We start from the raw sequence: 25,579 nt of genomic DNA on the forward strand, positions 1-25,579 counted from the left end.
GAAGAGACTGCGAGAGAAAGCACAAGCAGGGGGAGCAGCAGAGGGAGACGGAGAAGCAGGCTCCCCATTGAGTAGCGAGCCCAATGAGGGGCTCAATCTCAGGACCCCGGGATCATGACCTGAGCGGAAGACAGACACTTAACCAACTGAGCCACCCAGGCGTCCCTTATTTGCTAGTTTCAAATTAGCAATATAGTTTTCTTTTTGTAGTTCAGTTATTAGAATGGACTCAGTCTAAATCATCCATGGTTGGGGCACCTGGGTGGTTCAGTCAGTTTGGCAGTTAAGCATCTGCCTTTGGCTCAGGTCATGATCTGGGGGTCCTGGGATTGAGCCCCCACATCTGGCTCCCTTCTCAGTGGGGAGTCTGCTTATCCTTCTCCCTCTTTCCTTCCATCCCCAGTTCATGCGCCCTCTCTCTCTCTTTCTGAAATGAATAAATAAAATCTTAAAAAAAAAAAAATCATCCATGGTCAGTGAAGTTCAAAGTTATTGGGTTAATAATAACAGAATATTATCCACCATTTAAAATGGTTTGGCAATAAAGTCCAATTGTTTTTTCCTTCATTTCATTTCAAATTAGAAGTTCTGAGGACACTAATTCTAAATTAGGTTGCTTAACAGATAGTAAGAAATGATTTATCATTCTTATTTCTTGTAACAAAAACACCTAGAGGATCCTAATATCTCACTGGAGTATTTGCACTAACTACAATCTTCTACCATGCTCTTAGGTCATTCTCTAATGTTCTTGAAGAGAACACACATTCTCAGGTCGTTAGACATGTGCCTGCTAGACTTTGACTTGATTTGGCAACCAAGGTATTGCTGATCTAATTTTGAGTGTGATGGCCCTGGACAGGGACTGAGTGCAATTCTATTCTCTGAAAAGAACACAGCCAATTTTGGTGCTCTATAAATATGCAATCATAATAGAACCTTAGGGCTAGAAGGGACCCTGAGAGGTCCTCCAGTCTGCCTTGTTCCTTACATCATCCTACACTGAACGTATCTTATAAAAACCTATGGAAGGAGGTGCCTCAATTTTCACAAATGAGGTTTCCCAACAGTCACTGACTATTGGCAGGAACTATTTGCCTACATTAAGCTCAAATGTAGGGCGTTATAGTTACACATACAGCACAGACCAATAACATCTCCTGACCACACTTGGCAGAGTAGTTCTTCACAGATTTGAAGACACTTAAAAACTCCACAACTTTCCATCACGGGAAATGAACCTAGGACCTTTCCTTATCTGTCTAATTTTCCAAATGTTAATCATCTGAAGGGCCCACTCCAGAGTTTTCTCTGTTATTTTTAGGAATGGTAGCCCCAACTGCACTCAGAGGCGGACATTAGTAGACTCTTCCAAAATCTAAATGAACCAATGTGTACCCAACCTTATTCATGATATGTAAAGCTGTGGAGATCCTTTTTTTTTTTTTCTCTCTCTCTCTTTTAGTCCTTATTTCTGCTCTGAATACATTTAATATTCTTTACACACATTAATTTTTATCTGAGTTTTGGGGCTAGTTTCTATTACTCTTATTTTCTGGTCCTTTGAAGAAACAGTATGTTAAATCAGAGAGACCTCCAATTTGGGCATCTATCTGATAAATCTGGATTCAAACTGCAGCATTGTCCTTTTCTAGTTGTGATTACTAAGCAAGTTTTTGAATCCCTGTGTACCTCAGGCCTAATTAAGATAAAGCTTATGAAATAGCTAGTACAGTGTTGAACATGTACTAGAAATTAAAGAAAAATCACTGCTTTGATAGTAATAATTATTATTGAGAATGCCAGCAAGTCTCTTTCTCCAGTGTATCAAACTCTGGGTTTGTTGCCTCAGCTCTTTAATATGACCTCACACACCTATGGCCCAATATGGCCCTGTCAGTTCTGCTCCCAGTCGTCACCCGAACTCCTGATATAAAGACCTGATTGCCATTCCAATCCAGTTCCTTCTGGCTCTAGAGACTCAATTTTGCCTCTTATTTTTGGCTTTTTTTTCTTTTGACTCTTTTTTACTTATATCTGAATTTAAGTTTCTCTGCTTTGAGCCTTAATGTTTTCTGAGCATTTAGGTTCCAATTCGCTCTTCTGCTCTGTCTCTAGAAGAGAAAATACCTGTCTCTGTTATCCCAAGCTCTAAAAGGAATTCAGGCAGTAATACAAGATAGAAGCTTCAAAGATAATGTGCTTCATTATCAGCACACTATTTAACAGTACAAGTTGAACTAACTATGATTTAAGTCCCAGTTTTGCTATTTATTATCTGTGTGGCTGAAGAGAGGGTGTTTAACCTTTCAAGTCTCTGTCTCTACATCTGCATAAGAAAAATAAATATACTTTGTTACAATAATTACATGGGACTTGCAATAAAAACACTGCTGCAGAAGTTAACAGGTTCCCTCTAAGTCACCATTTTCCCTCTCTTTCCCCTCTAGGGTGGGGTGGGTAGGTGAGAAACAAGACCAAATATATTCTGAATTCTATGCTTGGCAAAACTAGAAACCAGATATTATTCATGGATCCCAAAATATGTGGCGAGCTGTCCAAAAGCAGATGAGATCATGCAGAGCTACTTGGTAGAGGGTGAGAAAACGCATGAAGGTTAAGAGGTCTCAGCGATAGCTGAGCTCAGCAGGCACCAGCCAAAATATACCTCTTCAAGGTGGGAGACTTATTCTGAAGCATAAAATCCGTGTGCTTTCTTTGAAACAATGGATGTGGGGACAGGTGTTAAGTGGCCACTGGCAGAAGCTTTCCTAGACATAGTTTGTCCAAAGAAGCAGAAGAGGCAGTGGTAAATAAAGAATAACATAGGACTTTGGTTCCTTACAGAATATAGAAGGTTACAAGAGACCATTGCCTTCACCTTAACAAACAATGCAAGCTGGAGAAGCAACAAAATCATAGTTTTTAAAACCTGAAAGAGAGCTGATGGCACAAAGACACCCAAGTGAAACATTCCAGAAAATCCATGAGCATTCCATAATAAAGAAGAGGCCCATGGCTATTCTCATTCCTGGAGGAGTAGAATAAGCCTCCGCAGATATAGGTAAAAAGAAACTGGCCAAACTTCTAACAAACCTTTAGGGTCTGCATCAGCGCTGGCATAATACATTAGGATTTGAACAAACCTGAGCCACAGAGTGAGGTATAAGGTTTACTAACCAACTAAGGTTCACTAACATACTTGACTATTGTAGGCTAGGGATGGGGCAAGATGGCTGATAGAAACCCATCTGAGGCATTCCACCATTTCAACCACTGAAGGTTGGAGTGAGAGCGGGGAACAGGAGAGCTGAGAGAAAATGCTCTGAGGGATTCTGGGTCTTCAAAGAGTGTAATCCCACTAATTTCCTAAGGCTCAGCTTTGGTGGAGCAGAGAGAAATCTCCAAAGGTATAGAAAGCCAAGATCAGGACTAGAGAGCAAAGACAACTCCCCAGAGACTCAAAAAGTTAGCAATGGGGATGTAAAGCAGAGAAAGAGATCCCACAAATCAAAAGGATGGTGGCTTGGCTGAAAAGCAGAATGAAATCTCTGGAAACTCACCAGAGCTCAAAGCTCAGGCCCTGCTGAAAGGAAAACCTAACTACAGCCTCAAAATGTGAACTAAACTGAAGCTACAAAAAAAGGAGCCCACACACAGCCCAATTATAGGTCAGACTGACTCAGCCACTCCCCCATAGAAGCCTGAAAGAAAAGGGAGTGTTTGTGTTTGTGTTTGTTTTGTGCGTTCTATTTTCTGATAAAATCTTCCTTACTTTGCTCTCTATTCCTCTTTTATGTAAAATATCCAGCACACAATCAAAAATTACAAGACACATGAAAAAGCAAGAAAATGTGACCCATGGTCACACACTCAGAGATGATCCTTGTATTTGAATTATCACACAGGGACTTTAAAATAACTATAATAAAAATACTAAGGGATATGGTAGAAAAGATGGACAACACACATTGCAGAAATGGGGAATTTCAGTAGAGAAAGAGAGACCATAAAATAAACCAAATATAGAGAAATGATATCACAGAAAATGTGGTATCAAAATGTAAATAAAATGAGATTAAAATCACTTAAGAGCATACTGGAAACAGCAAAGAAAAGGACCCATAAACCTAAAAGGAGATCAATGAAAAGTATCCAAACCAAAACACAAAGATACAAAAAAAGTGAAAAAAGCAAAGCAAGGCATACAAGAACTGTGGAATGATATTAAATGACCTAACATATTTATAATTGGGAGTCAAAAAAGGAAAACAGAGAGAATGGGGAAGAAGAAATATTTAAATAAATAATGACTGAAAACTTTATAAAACTGATGAAAGAGATCACCCCATAGGTCCAGCAAGCTCAAGGAATCACCGGCAAGTTCACACCTGCTGCAAAGAAACCACACCTAGGTACAACATAATTAAACTGTCTGCTGAAGCACAAAGATACATAGCAAATCTTAAAAGCAGCCAGAGGATAAGGGAACATTCATCACAGATAGAGAGCAAAAATGGCATAAATTATAGACGACTTCTCACCAGTAACAATGGAGGCCAGAGGATAATAAAATTATATCTTTAAAGTGTAGAAAGGTAGGAAAATAAACCTGTCAAACCAAGAGTCAATGTCCAGTGAAAATATTATTTAAAGCTGATGGTGAAATAAAGGCCTTTCTCCCTCCAGATAGATAAGAGCAGAAAGAATTCATCACCAGAATTGTTCAACTGGATATGCTAAAATGAATTCTTCGACTGAAGAGATAAGACACCAAATGGAAGTTGTGAATTGCATGAAGGAAGAAAAGAGCTCCAACAAGTAAATATCTGAGTGGATATAAAAGACTTTTTCTAAGTACATGTCATAAGGCTCACGGCATATATAGAAGCAAAATGTAAAACAAAAAGGGCACAAAGGGTGGGAAGGATTTCTACTATGGAAGGTCTTAACATTGTCCATGAAGTAAAATGAGATTGTTTGAAAGCAGAGTGTAGTAACTTAAAGATACGTACTGTACTCTCTTACGGGAACCACTAAAAAATACCACAGAGGTATTCTTAAAAATTTAATGTAGGAGATAGAATGTAATATTAGAAACTGTGATTTATTCTAAAGAAGGCAAGAAGTAAGGAGCAAAAGAACAAAGAATAAGCACAGTATATATATACAGTCACATATGTAAAATATATGTCATATACATGTCAAGTATACCTCAATAAAGCTGTTTTTCCAAAACAGGAAAAAAAACTATTATTACTTACATTTTACTGAAAATACTAGCAAACATAATTAGACAGTTAGAATTAAAGCAAAAACCACCACTACTTAGAAATGATGTAATTATACGTCTCAGAAACTCAAGAGACTCAACTGAAATTGCAAACTACAAGTGACTATAACAAGAGAGCAAGCTGAAATATTAAAATACAGAAAACAATTCATATATACAAATGACAACCAGTTAGAAGATGTAATGGAAGAAAGGCTCCCATTTAAGGTAAAAACATAAAAGATAAAACAACCAGGAATAATTTTACCTTAATTGATTTATAATCCTGAGGTGAAAAGGCCTTTCTAACTATGATTCTAAAAACAGAACCATAAAAGATAGATGATTTGGGGGTGCCTGGGTGGCTCAGTGGGTTAGGGCCTCTGCCTTCGGCTCAGGTCATGGTCCTAGGGTCCTGGGATCGGCGGGGAGCTTGCCCCACTCCCCCACACACCGCCTGCCTCTCTGCCTACTTGTATCTCTATCTGTCAGATAGATAAATAAAATCTTAAAAAAAAAAAAGATTCATGATTTTGACTATATAAAAGTTAAGTATTTTTGAATGGCAAAATATAGAACAGGGATAGAATAAATTTAGCGTTCAATTTAACAAAGTTTAAAGACAAACTACAAACTGAATAAAAAAGCAAATTATATTTTGAACAAGGGTTAAGCTTCAAGACATACCAGTCAACACCTTGTAGACATTGTGGGTTTGGTTCCAGACCACCACAATAAAGCCAACATTGCAATATAAAGTGATTCAAATTAACTTTTTGGTTTTCCAGTGTATATAAAAGTTATGTTTATATTGTACTGTAGTCTAGTAAGTGGGCAGCAGCATTGTGTCTAGAAAAAAATGTACATACCTTAATTTTAAAATATTGCTAAAAAACGCTAACCATCGTCTGCTCTTTCAACATGTCGTAATTGTTGATCATAGATCATCGTAAAAAATAATAATAGTGAAAGGGTTGAAATATTCCGTTAGTATTGAGAATTACCAAAATGTGACATAGAGCCGAACAGTGAGCAAATTCTGTTCGAAAAATGGCGTCAACAGAGTTGCTCAACTGAGTTGCCACAAACTTTCAATTTGTAAAAAACACAGTTATCCGTGAAGCACTATCAAATGAGACGCAGTTGCACAAAGGATTCTTAGACATTCATATGAAAAAGAGCAATAATCACCAGTCCCCTAACCCCCAAAAAACTCACAAAGGATAAAAACAGTTCCTGAAAGGGGGGCCTGGGTGGCTCAGTCATTAAGCGGCTGCCTTCAGCTCCAGTCATGATCCCAGGATCCTGGGATCGAGCCCGCTTCAGGCTGCCTGCTTCTCCTACTCCCACTCCCCCTGCTTATGTCCCTCTCTCGCTGTGTCTCCCTATGTCAAATAAATAAATAAAATCTTTTAAAATGAAAAACAGTTCCTAAAAACATTCCATCCCACTCATGAGAAAAGTTTAATGAAAACTACATTAAGCTACCCCTTTATTCCTATCCATTTGACCAATATCCAGAAGTCTGATACTTCATGTTGTAAGTGAAAATCCATTTTGTGAGTAACTGTCCTCTCGTGCATGGCCATGGCAAGTGTCAACTGGGATATGCCCCATTGAGGACGAGTGTGGAAGGGTTATCAATATTACAAACGCACACACTCTTAGAAGAAGTTCCATTTTTTTCTTTGTCTGCATGAAAAATGACAAAGTTCAATGTCATTCAGTGCAGCACTACATGCAATATCAAAAACCATCTACCAACAGGATTGGTTGAATAAATCTGGAACATTCATACAATGGAACACTCTTCAGGTATATATATATAAAAAAAAGAATGCGTGACTTTTACATACTGCTTTCTAAGATCAATTGAACAGTGAAGAAAGCAAGGTTCAGAATAGTACGTATAGCTTATGTTGTCTTTTGTATGGCATGCCATCTTGTTGTTATTTAAAGGGGGAAGGGAGAAGAATGTACATTTTGTATTTGCTTGTATATACATAAAGAAAAGCTGAAAAGATATGCAAAGAATTAATAACAGCAGTTACCTAGGTTAGGGATTTGGGGAAGAGTGGAGTGGGGAACTGGGATGGGCAAGAGAAGTGGGAGGGAGAATTTTTCCTGTATAAATGATGATCATCTTTAATCAGTACCATAATCTCCAGTATCTACTGGGAAAAAGTTTTCCAATAATGCAACAAAAACCTTCAGGTTATATTCTTAGGACTTTTTGGCAATTGTTAATGAATACTTTGGAGGATACTTTAAATAATGGGGACATTTTAGGCATGAGATTAAGAAAAATAAAAAAAAATAAAAATAAAAATAAAAAAAAGGAGAACTGGACCATGGAGAAGTTTCCCAAGGGAAAAAAGCAGGAATCCCCATGTCTGACTCAATTGAGTCAAGTGGCTTGGGTGGAATGCTGAACAGTGTGCCACAGGGCGCAATCGCACTTTGGCCCCTGTACCAAGGGATAAGTAATCCAGAAAATGTTACCATTCATAATCTCTGCAGATCCAGCACATCAGACTCTTGTGAATGGGTAAAATAAGAAATGGTAACTAAAAACCCAATCCATAACAATATAAATGCACTATTTCACATGGATCGCAAGAAATAAGACTTTCAAAACCAATCAATTAAGTGATAAAAGATGATGTCTACCAAACAGGCCAGAAGATATTAAACACTATTATATTATATATGTAATATTATATTATATAAATAATATTATATTATAACATAATTATATTATTATATATTAAACATTAATATAAGGACTGTCCTCTTCAAGTCTCCCTCCAAGCCACGATTCTGTTAGTGGAAGAAAACTTGGAAAATTTATTTAAAGAAAGCATTTGATCAATGTCAAAAATTTTAATTTTAGGTTTCACTAATTACAATATTAGCACTTTATCAAATGGGAATCCTCTCCCTTCTCAGGAAAAGCAACAAGCAACGCAAAAATTTGTTTGCTTTCTTTTAGGGATAAGAGAAAGCCAAGGCAATTTAAATTAAAAGCATACTTCAAACTTCCATAAAAACTCTGTTTTGTTTGTTCCTAAGGAACCAAGTTGTAAAAACATGAAAATTAGTTGCTTGCAGGATACCAACACTAGAAATAGAATAATGGGAAAGAAATTAAGTTAGTTGTGTTAAAAGAAACAAAAGAAGTAGGTTTAACTCTAAGCTACCAATAAAAAAGCACATAGACTTAAATTAGAGTTTATACTTTCTTGAAAAGGTCAAGATCTCCCTATTCCTGAGCAAATTGTAGACATGTGGTTCCAGGGACTAGAGCCAATGTTAATAAAACAAGATCATGCTATTGATCACAAGCAGGAGTTGGGAAGAAAATGAAGACAGTAATATACAAGTTAAGTCTCATTTTAAGAAAAATAACTAAAAATACACAATCTGATAATAGGTCAGCAGTCATGTTCACAGAAATTTAACACATGTAAAAATCATATGCAGGCATCCTTCTAAAACCCCACATTTATCACATTGATTAACCATTCAGTTCCATTTGATTTATGGAACATTTCTCTCTCTCTCTCTATTTTTTTTTTTTTTTTTTTTTTGGTAAGGATAATTGAGTTGAAGGCCACAGATATAACTGCCGATACTAATCCCTAATTTATCCACGACAGGTAAAAAAGAATTATACTAGATTAAAAAAAAAAAAGAGTAAGGATTCTAGTATATTTTGCTACTTAACTACAACGATGGCTAATCACATTATGTTTATTTGTAAAGTAGCAAAGAGGATATAGAATTGTAGAAGTTGGAAGACCTAAGATCATAGAAACTGAAGTAAATATCTACTTTAAAGGTTCCCACATACAACTATGCTCAACACTACTGTAAACTCATGCAATATCTCTTTAAGAAAGCTATATTTTCCTTAAGACATTATTTTGGAAAACAAGATGCTACTAGTCCCCAACCAAATAAATTTTTGGTGTAAAAGTTCTAGATTTCTGGGGAAAAGATAAATAGCTATCCCCCCAAAAAAGTTTTTGTTTTCAAATAGTAATTAAATCATGGAGTTTTTGAAAAATGTGACTATTAATACTCTTTAAAAAGTATGTTAGGGACGCCTGGGTGGCTCAGTGGGTTAAGCCGCTGCCTTCGGCTCAGGTCATGATCTCAGGATCCTGGGATTGAGTCCCGCATCGGGCTCTCTGCTCAGTGGGGAGCCTGCTTCCCTCTCTCTCTCTCTCTCTCTGCCTGCCTCTGTCTACTATGATCTCTCTCTGTCAAATAAATAAAATAAAATCTTTAAAAAAAAAAAGTATGTTAAAATATTGATCAGGAATGAAAAGAATTTTAGAAGTAATATTTATTACTTCTTTCATTTTCTCTCTCTTTTTTTGTAAATGACTTTTAAAAACCATAATCTAGAATTTGCTTTAAGAGATAATAGAAAGATGGAAAATTCTTAAAATAGCTTAACATAGAAGACCAGAAATATTTGAATTAATTATAAACTAGAATATGTCATGATGACATAAAATAAGGACTGCTACTAGTTTTTTTTTAGAAAAAAAATTTGATTAATAAAGCCACAAAGTTTTACTGAGAATCTCATGCTCAAAAAAGATAGCAAATCTGAATAAAACTATAGGCATGGAATTCTGCACCATTCAACAATTTGTCCATTCATTGCTGCATTTGTTTAGCATTTTTTAACAGCACTACATGCCAGGTATTATATTATTAATAAAGCAGATTCCTGGTGTGAACTCCTCAGTGAGGCAGGCATTAAGACAAATAACAGTAATAAGTATAAACTTGGACTATAAAATTGAGGTTTGTATTAGTACAGTAGAAGAAAGGAAGGAACTAGCCCGGTTTGATCAGGTCAAGAATGGTTTTACAAAGGTCGTGTGTGACCTGGGGTTTACATGATGAGTAGTTTAGCAAATGGAAAAGAAGAAAGGATAACCATTGCAAAACAAAGAAATAGAATATGTACCATAATTAAAGCCTAAATCATGAAGCACGACACCACAGGGTGGGGAACTTTGACATGTCTGGACAAAAAGTGAAAGGGGAAGAACTGTCAGAAAAAACAGAGGAAGGGGTCATCCTAAGAGGCCTTGACAATGTTAATCAAGAATTCAAAGCTGAACAGCTCACAGGCTTTTCCTCTAAGATCAGAAAAAAGGCAAGGGTGTCTACTATCACCACTTTCATTCAACATAGAACTGGAAGTCCTAGCCAGAGTAGTTAGGTTAAGAAAAAGAAATAAAAGCAATCCAAACTGCAAAGGAAGAAGTAAAATTGTTTCTGTGTACAGACAACATGATGTTATAAATAGAAAATTCTAAAAGCTCCATGTAAAAAAAAACCTTCTGGAACTATTAAATAAATTCAGTAAAGGTGCAGGAGATAAAACCAGCATACAGGAATCAGTTGTGTTTCTATCCACTAACAAACTACCTAAACAGGAAGTTAGGAAAAGAACCCCATTTATAATAGCACCTAAAATAATAAAATAAATAAATAAATAAATAAATAAAATCCTGCAAAATCCTGAAAATTACAAAACATTGATGAAAGAAATTAAAGAAGACACAAATGGAGAGGCATCCCATGTTCATAGATTGAAAACAAATAGTGTTTTTCTCTTTTGAGAGAGTGAGAGAGAGGACACCTGCACACACGTTGAGTCGGGGAGCAGGGAGGGACAGAGGGAGAAGGAAAGAGAGAATCTTAAGTAGATTCCAAACACAGCACAGAGCCCGAGCGGAGTTCAGTCTCAACGACCCTGAGATTATGACCTGAGCTAAAATCAAGAGCTGAACAATTAACTGAGCCACCCAAGCACCCCAAGAATTAATATAGTTTATTTTGTTTGATCTGCTATATTGTTATTTTTTAAAATTTTTTATGTATTTTTTTTGTTTTTTTTTTTAATTTTTTTATTTTTGGGTTTTTTTTTTTTGTATTTTTTATGTATGTTAGTACATCCTTAGTTTTTGATGTAGTGTTCCATGATTCATTGTTTGCATATAACACCCAGTGCTCCATGCAATATGTGCCCTCCTTAATACCCATCACTGGGCTAACCCATCCCCACACCCCCAACCCCGCTAAAACCCTCAGTTTGTTTCCCAGGGTCCATAGTCTCTCATGATTCATCTCCCCCTCTGATCTGACCCCTTCATTTTTCCCTTTCTTCTCCTAATGTCCTCCATGCTATTCCTTATGTTCCACAAATAAGTGAAACAATATGATAGTTGTCTTTCTCTGCTTGACTTATTTCACTTAGCATAATCTCCTCCAGTTCCACCCATGTTGATGCAAATGGTGGGTATTCATCCTTTCTGATGGCTGAGTAATATCCCATTGTGTATAAGGACCACATCTTCTTTATCCACTGATCTGGTGAAGGGCATCTCAGCTCCTTCCACAGTTTGGCTATTGTGGACATTGCTGCTATAAACACTGGGGTACATGTGGCCCTTCTTTTCACTACATCTGTACCTTTGGGGTAAATACCCAGTAGTGCAATTGTTGGGTCATAGGGAAGCTCTATTTTTCATTTTTTGAGGAACTTCCACCACACTGTTTTCCAAAGTGGCTGCACCAACTTGCATTCCCACCAACTGTCAGAGGGTTCTCCTTTCTCTACAACCTCTCCAACATTTGTTGTTTCTTGCCTTAAATTAATATATTTTAAATGTCTCTACTACTCTCAGTCATCTACAGATCTAATGCAATTCCTATTAAAATCCTAATGATGGCTTTCACGTGGAGGTGGGAAAGACTGGCCTATAGGAATGATTACCAAACCCCACAAAGGAGACCTGGGCCTTGGGCTCCCAGAGAAAAAGAAGAAGGTGAAAAAGAACCAGAGACTCAATACTCAGTTTTAAACAGTGACAATTATTTCACTGAGGTCTGTCCCACAAGAGCCACATCCCCCTCAAAGAGTGTGGTCCTAGGGCAGGTATCTGAAATGCCTCTAGTGAAGAAAAAGAAGGGCTACAGCACCCTCTGTGAGCAGAACTTAGAACCTGATACTATGGTATGTGCTAGACAGAGAGAGAAGTTGCCCAGGCTCAGGAAGCAGCTTCTTGGTTCATTTTGAGTTCCAAGGTGGGGAGGAGAAACAGAAGATGAGGTCCTTATGGCCTCTGACAATGTGCCCTGGCTTGAGAGTGAAGACCTTTCTAGACCCCAGACAGGGAGAGAGGGTGACCAGAGTTGGCAAGAAGGAGAAAAAGGCCCAGGAGGCTGCAGCCTTCTCAGCCAGGGACCCTTGGTCCTGTGAGTCTGGGGACGCTCTGTAGGGTGCTTGGTGGGGAACGATGGTGAGAAGCAGGCAGTCTCAGGGCAGAAATGGAAGCAGGGGAGCCCCAGGGAATACACTGTGAAAATGAAGAAGAAAAAGGTGTCACCAGAGGGGAAACAACTCCCTAGGGTACCTTGAGCTAAGTCAGTAGAGAGGAAAAGAAGTAAGAAGCCAGTCAAAGTTGAGGCTCCAGAATCCTTCCCAATAGGACACAACTCCAAGTCCCTGGCAAAGAAGAAAACGAAGTCCAAGGAAAAGGCAGAGTAGCCAGGCACTGAAAAGCTGGCTCTGAAGAGGAATAAAAAGAAGAGGAAAGAGCAGAGGCAGCAGGAGAACCAGGAGAAGAGGAGCCTGACACAGACGTAGAGATGGTGCTGGAAAAGAAAGGCCACACACACAGGCGCACAGAGACCAGGTGATGTGAAAGGCCTTGCAAGAAGAGACTGAGTGTGAGGCAGGCATGACAGAAGTTTTGGAAGGAAGGAAGGGAACAGGAATACAGTTTGGCCAGTGAGATACACCTGGGTTTGAAAATGAGCAACAGAAACTGACATTTCCCAAACTTATGGGTAGTTTTAAAAATGGGGCCCCTTCATTAACCTGATTGGAAGGCCCAACATGGCTCTCAACAAGGCAGCGGGCGGCCCCCGCCCTGCCGCGGAATCTGCAGCTGGACTACGACCAGGCCACGAGCCGGCAGTATGACGGGGACACTGGCCTTGGCTTTTTCTCCACAACCTCACACAAAATCTTTTATATCAACAGGAGTGCTTTCAAGTCAATCAAGTTTGAAGATTAAACTCTACTGTCTTATTCTTCAAAACAGCCAAAATTGCTTTTATTATTCAGTTATGCAGATGGAAGCCATCTGACACTTGTCTCGAATCAATCCCCTGCAGAGATTAAGGAAAACCATGCCCATGTGCTTGGACGTACCGGGGTCAGGGAAGCTCATGTGTCAGAAGCCAGAGAACATGTGAGTGGCTAATACCTACTATTTGCTGTGTTAAGCATTCAGTCCCTGTTTGAAGACATCAGCATACATAAATAACTAAATTTGTTGAGCACCTAGTATATGCTAGGTACATACTAACGTGTTTCCCTTGCATCAACGTATTTAATCTTAACAATTATGAAATAGATGCTATTATTATCCTCAGCTTACCAATGAGGAAACTGAGGTTCAGGGATGAAGTAGTAAAATTGCCTGGGTTCACCCAAGAAAAATCCTAATGGCACTTTTTAAAGAAATAGAGTAAAACAATCCTACAATTCATGTGGAACTGTAAAGGGCCACAAATACCAAATCAATCTTGAGAAATAATTAAAGTGGAGACATCACATTTCTGGGTTTCTAAATATCTATATAAAAAGCTACAGTAAACAAAACAGTATGATACTGACAAAAAGATAGACATATTGACCAATGGAATAGAACAGAAAGCCTAGAATAGATCCACACACATATGGTCAACCAATCTTTGACAAGGGTGTCAAGAATACACAATGGGGAAAGGACAGTCTCTTTAACAAATGATGCTGAGGAAATGGATATTCACAAGCAAAATAAGAACATTGATCCCTTATTATACACCATACACAAAATCAACTCAAAATGGATTAAAGACTTAAATATAAGATCGGAAATCACAAAACATGCATAAAAAAGAAAACGCAGGGGGAAAGCTTCATGAAATTGATCCTGGCAATGATTTTTAGATATTAACAAAGGAAATAATCAACAGAGTGAAAAGGTAAACTGTGGAATGGGAGAAAATATTTGCAAGTCATATATCTGAAAAAGGATTAATCTCCAAATGTATAAGGAACTCCAAAAGCTCAATTTTAATAAAAAAAAAAAACTTAATAACCTTATTTAAAAATGTGCTAATAATGTGAATAAACATTACTCCAAAGAAGACATACACATAGGCTATATGAAAAGTTGCTCAATGTCACAGGTCATCCGAAAAATGTAAATTACAACTACCATGAGATATCATAACATATCTCATATCTGTCAAAATGGCTATTATAAAAAAAACAAGGGCACCTGGGTGGCTCAGCTGGTTGAGTGACTGCCTTCGGCTCAGGTCATGATCCTGGAGTCCCTGCTCAGTGGGGAGTATGCTTCTCTCTCTGACCCTCCCCCTTCTCGTGCTTTCTCTCTCTCTCTCAAATAAATAAATAAAATCTTTAAAAACAAAAAAAACAAAATATAAGTGTTGGAGAGGATATGGAGAAACTGGAACCCTTACATACTATTTGTGGGAATGCAAAAATGGTACAGCCACTATGGAAAATGGGACAGAGATTTCTTGAAAAAACTGGAACCAGCACTACTGTATGGTTCAGCAATCCCACTTCTGGGTATTTATTCACAGTAACTGAAATCAGGAAGATGGAAGAGGTATCAGCACTCCCATATTCATTGCAGCCCTATTCACAATAGCCAAGATATAGAAACAACCTAATGCCTATCAGCAGATGAATGGATAAAGAAAATATGGTACATACATGCAGTGGAATACTAGTCAGCCTTAAAAGAGAAGGAAACTCTGCCCTATGAGACAACATGGATGAATCTTGAGGACGCTAAGCCAAGTGAGATCAACCAGTCACCAAAAGACAAATACTGCACGATTCTCCTTATATGAGCTATCTAAACTAGTCAAATGCAAGAATCAAAGAGTGGTATAGTGGTTGCCAGGGACAGGAGAGAGGAAAGATGGAGAGTTCCTAATCAACTGGCATAAAGTTTCAGTTAAACAAGATGAAGAAGTTTTAGAGACCAGTTGTATGACACTACCTACAGTGAACATAGTATTGATACACTTAGAAATTTGATAAGAGGATAATCTCAGGTTAAGTGTTCATATTACAATAAAATAAAATAATTTTAGAAAAAGGTTATGAGGGGGACACAAATGTGTCTATTCAGACTACCCAAAAGAACATCTACCAGTTGAAGCAACATTGTCCTTCTGAATATATGATACCTCTAGGAAGTCACATCAAGAAAAAAGTGGTGGTCGAAATTCTAACCGTAAACAGAGGTCTACTCAACCTTTATTTAAATTTAGCCCCATATGAATAAGCTAAAACACAGACAACCACTGGGATGAATATATCCCATAAGAATCAGCTATTCTGTTCTCTCTAGTTTAAATACATTTGTAAAGTATAGGTATCAAAAAGTGTCACCAAAGAAGCTGGTAAGGAAGAAAGGGAGGGAGAGAGAGAGAGAGAGAGAGAGGAAGAGAGAGAGAGAAGCATCAAGGAAGGAAGAAAAGAAGGTGAGAAAGAGAGAGAAAGAGAGGGAGGGAGGTGGGGAAGAGAGGAGGGAGAATGGGAGGATTTAAAATCCTGATTAAAAGAAAGAAGAATAAGAAGAAGAGTTCAAAGCTGCCCCAACAGGAACAAATGCAGATGCTCCGCAGGACACAGGCCAACATCAAGAATGGGTGAAATGGCAAGCGATTGTGGGAACCGAGATAGAGTATGTTCTACTGAGTACAAGGCTACTACTCAGCTATAGGTGTTTCCAGAATGCTAGATATCCTGGAATTTTCAAAGAAATCTGAAATTTGGATGTTTCTGTGATATCTCTCAATGTTTTAATGTTGGCAGCCAATTTTAATATACTAAAAACACCAGAGAGGCAAAAAATTTACTTTTTGGCTGGGTTTGATTGTCAGATTGAAACTTTGTGATCTCCTATAAGTACTGGAAAAGCACACACACATACAAATTAGAAGTTTGAGCTAATCAGATTTACATTTTTAGAGAGTTTCCTCTACACTCAAGTGGAAAATAGTCCAGAGAAGGACTAGAGTAAAGGCAGAAATTTCAGGCTTGATCTTAAAGTTAAGAGAGAGACCATGTGGTCTTCAATGAATAGAAGAGTGAGGATGGAGGGGAGAGAGACTGTTGAGGTGGAATCCATGGGACTTAGTGACAATTAGCTGTGAAGTCAAGGCCAAGAAACAAGTATGAAGTGTCTCCCAGGTTTCTCATGTAGGTAATTGAGTAGATGGTATTCTAACCAGCATAACCAATATACGCATTAGCCAGTAAAATGAAGGCAAAAAGAGAAACAGATTTTGGAGGAAAGACAATAAGTTTAATGAGTTCAGGTTGGAACATTGTATCTGAACATCTGTAAAAAAGGAACACGTGCAATAGATAATTGAAAAAAATGGTACAGTGTGCAATGTTGAAAATCTGGGCTAGAGACATGATTTTGAAGTCATCAATGCACAGGGATTAGTAGAAGCCATGGGTATATATAAAATTAACAGAGAGAACAGAAGGATGTCAAGTCAAGACAACAGTGATCTGCAAACCCCCCAAATTAAGGGGAACACAGGAAAAGAAAATCCAGTGAAGAAGATAGGAAGAAACCAAGCAAGTATGGTATCAAAGAAATTAGTTTTAAGAAAATGGGAGTAAGGGTGCCTGGGTAGCTCAGTCAGTTAAGCATCTGACTTTGGCTCGGGTCATAATTTCAGGGTCCTGGAATGGAGCACATTTTCTCACTCTCCCTCTGCCCCTCCTTCTGCTTGTGCTCACTCTCTCTCAAATAAATAAATAAAATCCTTAAATATAAAAAAGATGGCAGTGAATCAAATGCTATGTAGAAGGAATACAAGTATGATAAAAAAGAAAGGGACCTCAGAAACAGGGGTCATGTGTGACTTTAGCAAAAAAATTTCAGAGATATATCTATCATAGATGGAAGCAATACAATATAAAAAAAACACACCCAAAATTTTCCTTACACATATTTTTAAAGTCAATATCTCCTTTTCTCTAAATGTTGGAATATTTACACAGTATAAGAGACAAGATAAGACTACTTGCCCCAAAAGTTGGTTATTTCTTCATTTACTTTAAATCTTTCCTGACATCTAGCAGATGAATGATTGATTGTACCACGATGTCCATCCCATTCTCTTTGGACAAAACTCTACTGGATAACATTTTAGTCCCTGTGGTGAAAAATAGAATAATTCAGATAGGGATGCTTAGGAAAGAAGACATTTGTTAAAGTGACAGGCTACCTGAATAGAACACCTACCACTTGAAGCAAGAGCATTCCTAAGAAAATTGTTCATCTGAATATCTAATAACCCTTGGAAGTCACATGAGAGAACGAAGTGCTAGTCAAAACTCCAACTGCAAACAGAGGTCTACTCAATCTTTATTTGACTTGACCTGATGTGAATAAACTCAAAAATAGCCAACTGGGATGAATACATCCCACAAGCTTTATTTGTTCTTTTCTGTCTGGTTTAAGTATATTTGTAAATTAGTCATTTTGCTCCCCTAGTAGCAGCACATTTTATTATTTTCTCTAAAAAGAGCATTTAATGAAAGTACTGCCTTCATTGGTGATGGTGGTAGTGGTGGTGGGGAGGTTATTTAATGAGTGCTTGGATCCTGCAGGTAAATCAAGAGGGAAAGTACTCATTTTCAAGCAAAATAAACCACCTCAAACAATCTTATAGAATAAAGTATCAGTATTATTTTTTTAAAAGATTTTATTTATTTATTCATTTGACAGAGAGAGAGAGAGAGAGATCACAAGTAGGCAGAGAGGCAGGCAGAGAGAGAGGGAGAAGCAGGCTCCCCACCAAGCAGAGAGCCCGATGGGGGACTCAATCCCAGAGCCCTGAGATCATCACCCGAGCCGAAGGCTGAGGCTTAACCCACTGAGCCACCCAGGCGCCTTAAAGTATCAGTATTATTAACATTCTATAAATCATCCAATAATAGCACTTCAGAATTATAAGGCTCTTTACGAATAACAACCCCTTCCCCCTACAGATGACAAAAATGCAAATTATGGTCTAATGAAATAGAGCAGTTCTTTGGTAGTATAAATCCAGTTGTGCTATTGACAAAGTTTTAGTTTCAGCTAAAACTCAAGTTCATTCTGAATGCCTGGACAGAGAGCATTTATACACAGTACATGATCCAGTGGAGGAAGGATGTACCAAGTAACACCAAATGTTCTGAACCATACTGGAAATTACTGATGATCAATTATATTTTTTATGATATTTAATATAAATAATGGCTGAAAATGATGTCTGATTTCTTGGTTTAAGAACCACAAATTTTAGGAGAGGACAATCAAATATCTTTTATGTTTTCCTATATATAAAACTGGTACTATGGACACATGGATGGCTCAGTCCGTTAAGCATCTGCCTTAGGCTCAGGTCATGATCCCAGGACCCTGGAATCAAGTCTTGCATTTGGCTCTTTGCCAGAGGCTCTTTGGAGAGCCTGCTTCTCCCTGTGCCTGCTGCTCCTCCTGCTTTGTATTTTCTCTGACAAATAAATAAATAAAATCTTAAAAAAACATCATAACTGGTACTAGTTTATGTGAGACTCTATATTAGCAATAAACTCTAACCTACTTACATATTCATCTAGACTTATTTTCCAGAGCTAGAAAATACAACTGGTGAACTACTGTGAAATCAATAATTAAACAGTACTACTACACTGGGCAAACACGTGACTTGTGGGTTTACAACTGAGCAAAGTTTCGTGCCAGAGAAATTGTTTTTCTTGGGGATTTTGGCCTAATCTAGATTATGCTTTACTCTGGAATTGAGTAAATGTTATTTAAAAACACACCTAATTTAAAAAAAAATAGTAACTAATACATTTAGTTTAAAAAAATAGTAGCTAATATATTTTTTGAGCTTATTAGGTATCAAACATTATTCTAACAGCTGTGTGTGTGTGTATGTGTGTGTCTGTGTGTGTGTGTGAATTCACTCTTCACAATAATCCCGAGGTAGACACGATTGTTATTCCTACTTTGCAGATATGAAAACTGAGACAGAGATTAAATAAGTAAAAAGTTCAAGTTCCAACAGTTAGTAAGTGTCAGTAAGAACATAAAACCAGGCAAAGCTTCTAAGGTAAATCACTTTCTATAATGAATCCAATCACATTTACTCAAATATTTTCTTTCTACGATTACCCCCTTCCTCCATTGTTGAAGAAAGAATAGCCAACATGTTTTGTGTTGTGGTAAAAAATTTTATATGGTTATGACCATATAAATGGTCTGCCCAAACATTCATAATAACTTAGGTTCTTAGCTGAAACAGTTCTTTGTTAGAGGCACAGCCAAGATCATATGGACCAGAAAATTGTACTGTCCATTTTAACAGAACACAACCTCATTATCACGACCATTTAAAGACTTAAAATTGGTAGCTAATAAATATCTGTTTAAGCGAAATGAACTTAACACTGAATTTGTTTAAGAGAGCAACAGTTTTACTTTAATGATCTTCATACACAAACATTTCAATGATCATGGTTGAGAGTGACCAAGTCAGGATTTAAAGGGATTTATGGAATCTTAGTTCCTGCTACTCAAGCTACAAGTTCTTTCAAGGTCAACAGTGACTGCCATGCTGACAATTTGGTGGACACTCTTTTATGTCTCCTTCTACTCAACTTCTCAACAGTATTCAATTTGGTTGAAATGTGCTCATTCTTTAAATAGTCTCTTCTGTAGAAATGATCTGGCTTTACTTCTGTCTCACCAGCTGAGCTTTTTTTTTTTTTTTTTTCTAATTCAATTCAAATCATTCTCTATTTGAGCTCTAAATGCTATAATTCCTGTGAGCTTGGTCAAGAACCCTCTTCTCTCACTCTCTTCTCCCTTAAGTATTTTCATTTATTTCTAAAGCTTAAATACTATCTAATGCTGATGTCAAAATAGATCTAACTCAATTTCTCCTCTGAACTCAAACTTGGTATTTCCAAGTGACTATTTAATTTCCCCACTGGGATGTCTCATAGGTATTTTAAGTTTAAAATATCTGAGAATGAATTATTGATTCTAAAACCATTACCCCACTAAACAAACAAACAAGAAATGACTTATCTTACACTAGTCTTCCCCAGCTCAGTAGGTAGTGTCATCCACTGAAAGACCTAATTATTCAAGCTAGAAACTTGGGAGTTTATCTTTGATTCCTTCTTGAGAAATATTCCTAGTATTCCTAGATTAAACAAATTGAGGAATCTCTCTGTGAAAGAGACAGAGGAAGCAAATGAAGTAAAATATTTAGTTACTAAATTTAAAAAGAGGAAAACGGGATTATGGTACTCTTCTTTCAACTCTTCTCTATACTTGAAAACTTTCGAAACAGAGTTTAGAAAAATAATTTTAAGGTACAGAAAAAAAGGCTTTGATAAATTATTCTCTTCAATGAAATTGACCACTGGCAGATGACCCATTATTGAGCTAATGTTCTTTTTTTTTTGAGAGAGAGAGAAAGAGGGAGGAAAAGGCAGGGAGAGGGAGAGAGAAAATCTCAAGCAGACCCCACACCAGTGCAGAGCCTGACATGGAGCTCAATCTCACAACCCTGAGATCATGACGTGAGCTGAAATCAAGAGTCAGAGGCCAAACTGAGTCACCAAGGCACCCCAATGAGCTAATATTCTTAAAGCAAAAGCACTGTGGCAGAAAACTTAGGCCTCTTCACTGCATCTAGAAAGATCAGCTTGTGAATTTCATAGACCTTTTTTTTTTTAAGATTTTATTTAATTATTTGACAGAGAGAGAGAGATCACAAGTAGGCAGAGCAACAGACAGAGAGACGGGGGAAGCAGGCTCCCTGCTGAGCAGAGAGCCTGGTGCGGGGCTCCATCCCAGGACCCTGAGATCATGACCTGAGCTGAAGGTAGAGGCTTAACCCACTGAGCCACCCAGGCACCCCTGAGTTTCATAGATCTTAAAAAATTACTGAGACCTTAAGAGCAATTGACTCAGTATTACGGTTAAAAACTAACAAAAAAGACCTCCAAAAAAATAAAACAAAACAAAACTCTGATTCTTAGCTTCCCAAGCCTATTTTCCAAATTTTATTTTAGCCTAGCAATATTAGTATGGAAAATAATGCAGAAAATGGCTACAAGTTTAAATTTTTTAAAAAACCGGTAAAGGAAAATTTAGAGCTTTGAATATTTATCTTAAAAAAGAAAGAAAGAATCTTAAAAAGAAACCTGTTACTTCAGGAAGCTAGGAAGAGAAGAACAAATGATACATAAAGTAGAATAAAAGGGCAATAACGGCAATCAAAGCAGAAATCAATGAAATAGAAGACAGATAACATAATGAAAACCAAAGAAGCCAAAGGTTGTTGGTTTTTTTTTAAGAGATCTAAAAAATTGATAAACTTTTATCCTGGCTAAGAAAAAAGAAAACATAAAATCACCAAAATCAGGAACGGAAGAGGAGACATTGTCACAGACCCTACAAAAATTAAAAGAATTATAAGGGAATATTATGAAGAACTTATGCCAACAAATTGGGAAATTTAGATGAAGTGGACAAATTGTTAGAAAGACATAAATTATAAAAACTGATTCAAAAAGAAAGAAATAGAATAGACCTATAACAAGTAAAGAAATTAAATTAGTAAAAGGATCTTTCAACAAAGAAAAACCTAGCCCTATAGACTTTACTGATGAATTCTATCAAACATGTAAAGAAATAAACAACCTACACAAAGACAGTTACAAACAGAGGTGAAAACAGTTCTCAGTCTATGAGACCAGTACCACAACGATGCCAAAGCCAGGTAAAGGTAAAACAAAAGGCAGACCAATATCCCTCATAAAGATAGATATAAAAATCCTTAACACAGTATGAGTTGCCAAATCTGGCAATGCATTAAAACTACAATATGACAAAGTATAACTTATCCCAAGAATATAAGACTGGTTTAACACGTAAAAATCTATTAAGGTAATATACATCATAGGAATATAACAAAGGACAAAAACAATACAATTATCTCAGTAGACAAAGAAATAGCATTTGACAAAATCCAATACTCATTTATAATACAGATTGAAAGCAAACAAGGAATTAAAGGAAAATTTCTCTACCTGATGAAGGACATTTATAGAACAGCTAGCTGTAGCTAATATCAATCTAATGGTTAAAATCTTTTTTCCCCTAAAATTGGAACAAGACAAGAAAACCCATTTTCACTACTTCTAGTCAACATTGTACTGGAGTTTTCAGCCAGTGCAAAAAGGTTAATTAATTAATTATTGGTACACATATTGGAAAGAAGTAAAACTGTCTCTATGCATAGATGACATGATCTTTAATGTAGAAAATCTGAAAAAATCTACAAAGAAAACTAATTATTAAGTGAGTTTAGCAAGGTTGCAGGATACAAGATCAATATACAAAAATCAACTGAATTTCTATTACGAACAAAGAACAAACTAAAAATAAAACTAAGAAAAAACTCCATTCATAACAACATTAAAAAAATAAAATTTTTAAAAATAAATTTCAGTAAATAAATGTAAGACCTGAACTGAAAACTGTTAAAACATTGCTGATAAATTAAAGAGTATACAAATAAAAAGATTAGAAGACTCAATATTGCTTAGATAACAACTTCCCCATACTGATCTATATTGAATCTATTTAATGAATCCTTCTGAAATCTCAGCAGACTTTTTCATAGAAATTCACAAGTTGACTCTTGAAGTTGTATAGAAATGCCAAGAACCCAGATTTTTTTTTTTAAAGAACAAAGTTGGAGGGGGTGCCTGGGTAGCTCAGTGGGTTAAAGCCTCTGCCTTTCAGCTCAGGTCATGATCCCGGGATCCTGGGATCAAGCCCCGCATTGGGCTCTCTGCTCTGCGGAGAGCCTGCTTCCTCCTCTCTCTCCCTGCCTGCCTCTCTGCCTACTTGTGATCTCTGTCTGTCAAATAAATAAATAAAATCTTAAAAAAAAAAAAAAGAACAAATGTGGAGGATTTATACTATATGATTTCAAAACTTCCTATAAAGCTACAGTTATCAAAACACTGTGGTACTGGTGTAAGGACAGGTATATAGATCACTGAAACAGAATTGAGACTCCAAATATAAAGCCTTACATTATGGTCATCTGAGTTTCTATAAAAGAGCCAAGGGAATTCAATGAGGTAAAGATAAGTCTTTTCAACAAATGATGCCAGAATAATTGTATATTACAAACAAAAAATAACTGAGATACTTTACCTCTTACCATACCAAAAAAAAAAAAAAAATCAAAATAGACATAAACCTAAATATAATAGTTAAAAATATAGAACACCTAGAAGAAAATCTTTGTATCTTTGGGTTGGGCAAAGATTTGTGAGATACAATACCAAAAGCACAATCCATTCAAAAAGTTAGTGGAACTTTATCAGAATTTAAAACTTTTGTACTTCAAAAGGCATCATTAAGAAAATGAAAAGGCAAGCCACACACTGGGAGAAAATATTTGCAAAACCATATATCTGATAAAGCACTTGCATCTAGAAAACACAAAAACCTCAGTCATAAGAAGACAAGCAACCTAATAAAAAATGTGTAAGAGATTTGAAAATACATTTCACAAAAGATATATAAATGTCTAATATGCAAAGACATACTGAACATTGTTAGTTATTACAGAAATGCAAATTAAAATACAATGAGATGTTTTCACATATTCCCTAGATGGCTTCAATCAAAAATACCAACTGCTGACCAAAATGTGGAGATTCTGAAACCTTCAACATTGCTGCTGGGAATATAAAATGATAAAATCGCTTCAGAAACAGTGTGGCAGTTTCTTGAAACATATATATTTACCATAAGATCCAGCAATTCCACTTCTATATAGTTTTCCAAGAAAAATGAAAATATGTGTCCACAAAGACTTGTATGTGGATTTTCACAGCAGTGGAGTCAAAATAGTAGAAACGGCAATCAATCCAATGCCCACCACTGGTAAGTGGATAAATAAAATGTGTGACATATTCGTACACTAGAATATTACTCAGTAACAAAACAAACTACTGATAATACTAGAATACAGATGAACTTCAAAAATATTATGATTAAAAAAAAAAAAAAGCTCTATAGAGAGAAAACAGATCAGTGGTTGCGTGGGTTTGGGAATTGGAATGAGGCCTGACTACAAATGGGCATGAGGGAAGTGTTATGAAACTGGACTGCGGTAATGGTTGCACAACTATATAAATATCTTAAAAAGCCCTGAATTGTATACTTACAATGACAAATTGTACAATATGCAAATTATACCTCAATAAATCTGTTTTTAAAAAAGAAGCTGGACTGTAAGGACATAAGCTTTTAACCAAGAAAGAAATCTAAAATCATATAAAAAAAGGAAGAACCAATGAACTGGAAATTGCCTACTACATGGAATTTCTGAGATTATAGAAGATTCTTTAAAAGGTCAAAGTCTCCTCCTTTATTTATACAATTTTTTGTTGTTGTTACTGTTATTGGTCAGTGTACACACTCTGTTATGTATCACATCTCTATCTTCAATGGAAGAAACACAATCTATCAGTCCCTTAGTTTATTATATATTGAGTGCCAATATTTTGGACCTGATCTAATGATCCCATATACACCTATTACCGAGAAAGTGGGGTAAAGGGAAGGTTGAGATTACAGAAGCTTTCTTGATGGTGGGGAACCTATGGAATAAGACAACAGCTGTATTTAAGAGCTTATGTCCAGGGTAGCAGTTCTTAACCTTGAATGAACATTGGACTCACTTGGGGAGCTTTAAAAATCCCTGTGCCTTGGCTGCACCGAGACCGAGGGGATCCAGGTAGCAGTATTTTCTAAAGCTCCCCAGCTGTGTGCAGCCAAACTTGAGAACCACTAGACAGTGGAGGAGGTGGAAGCTTAAGAACCTTTATGTTTGTGACCAACTGTCTTCTGGGAATGTAGTCTGAAACAGCTGCATTGCAGCATCTACAGCTGCTGTCCAATATGGTAGCCACGAGCCATGTGGGATTACTGAGCACCTGAAATATGGATAGTCAGAACTGAAATGTACTGTTTATGTAAAATATGCACTGGATTTTGAAGACTTAGTAAAAAACAGAAGGTAAAAATCTCATTAATAATTTTAAACATGTTTTGCATACTGAAA

The 25,579-nt window shown here is 36.7% G+C and overlaps 1 protein-coding gene and 1 pseudogene across 9 annotated transcripts in view; one reads left to right on the forward strand and one right to left on the reverse strand.

Moving 5' to 3' along the window:
• The window catches only part of VTI1A (vesicle transport through interaction with t-SNAREs 1A), a 342,439-nt gene that overhangs the window by 278,626 nt on the left and 38,234 nt on the right, over positions 1-25,579 (reverse strand). The gene's annotated exons all lie outside the window — the stretch shown is intronic.
• LOC116880688 lies at positions 12,053-13,460 on the forward strand (annotated as a pseudogene).

The sequence above is a fragment of the Lontra canadensis genome, unplaced genomic scaffold, assembly GCF_010015895.1.
Source record: "Lontra canadensis isolate GAN:19392208 unplaced genomic scaffold, GSC_riverotter_1.0 scaffold3, whole genome shotgun sequence".
NCBI classification, from domain to species: Eukaryota; Metazoa; Chordata; class Mammalia; order Carnivora; family Mustelidae; genus Lontra; species Lontra canadensis.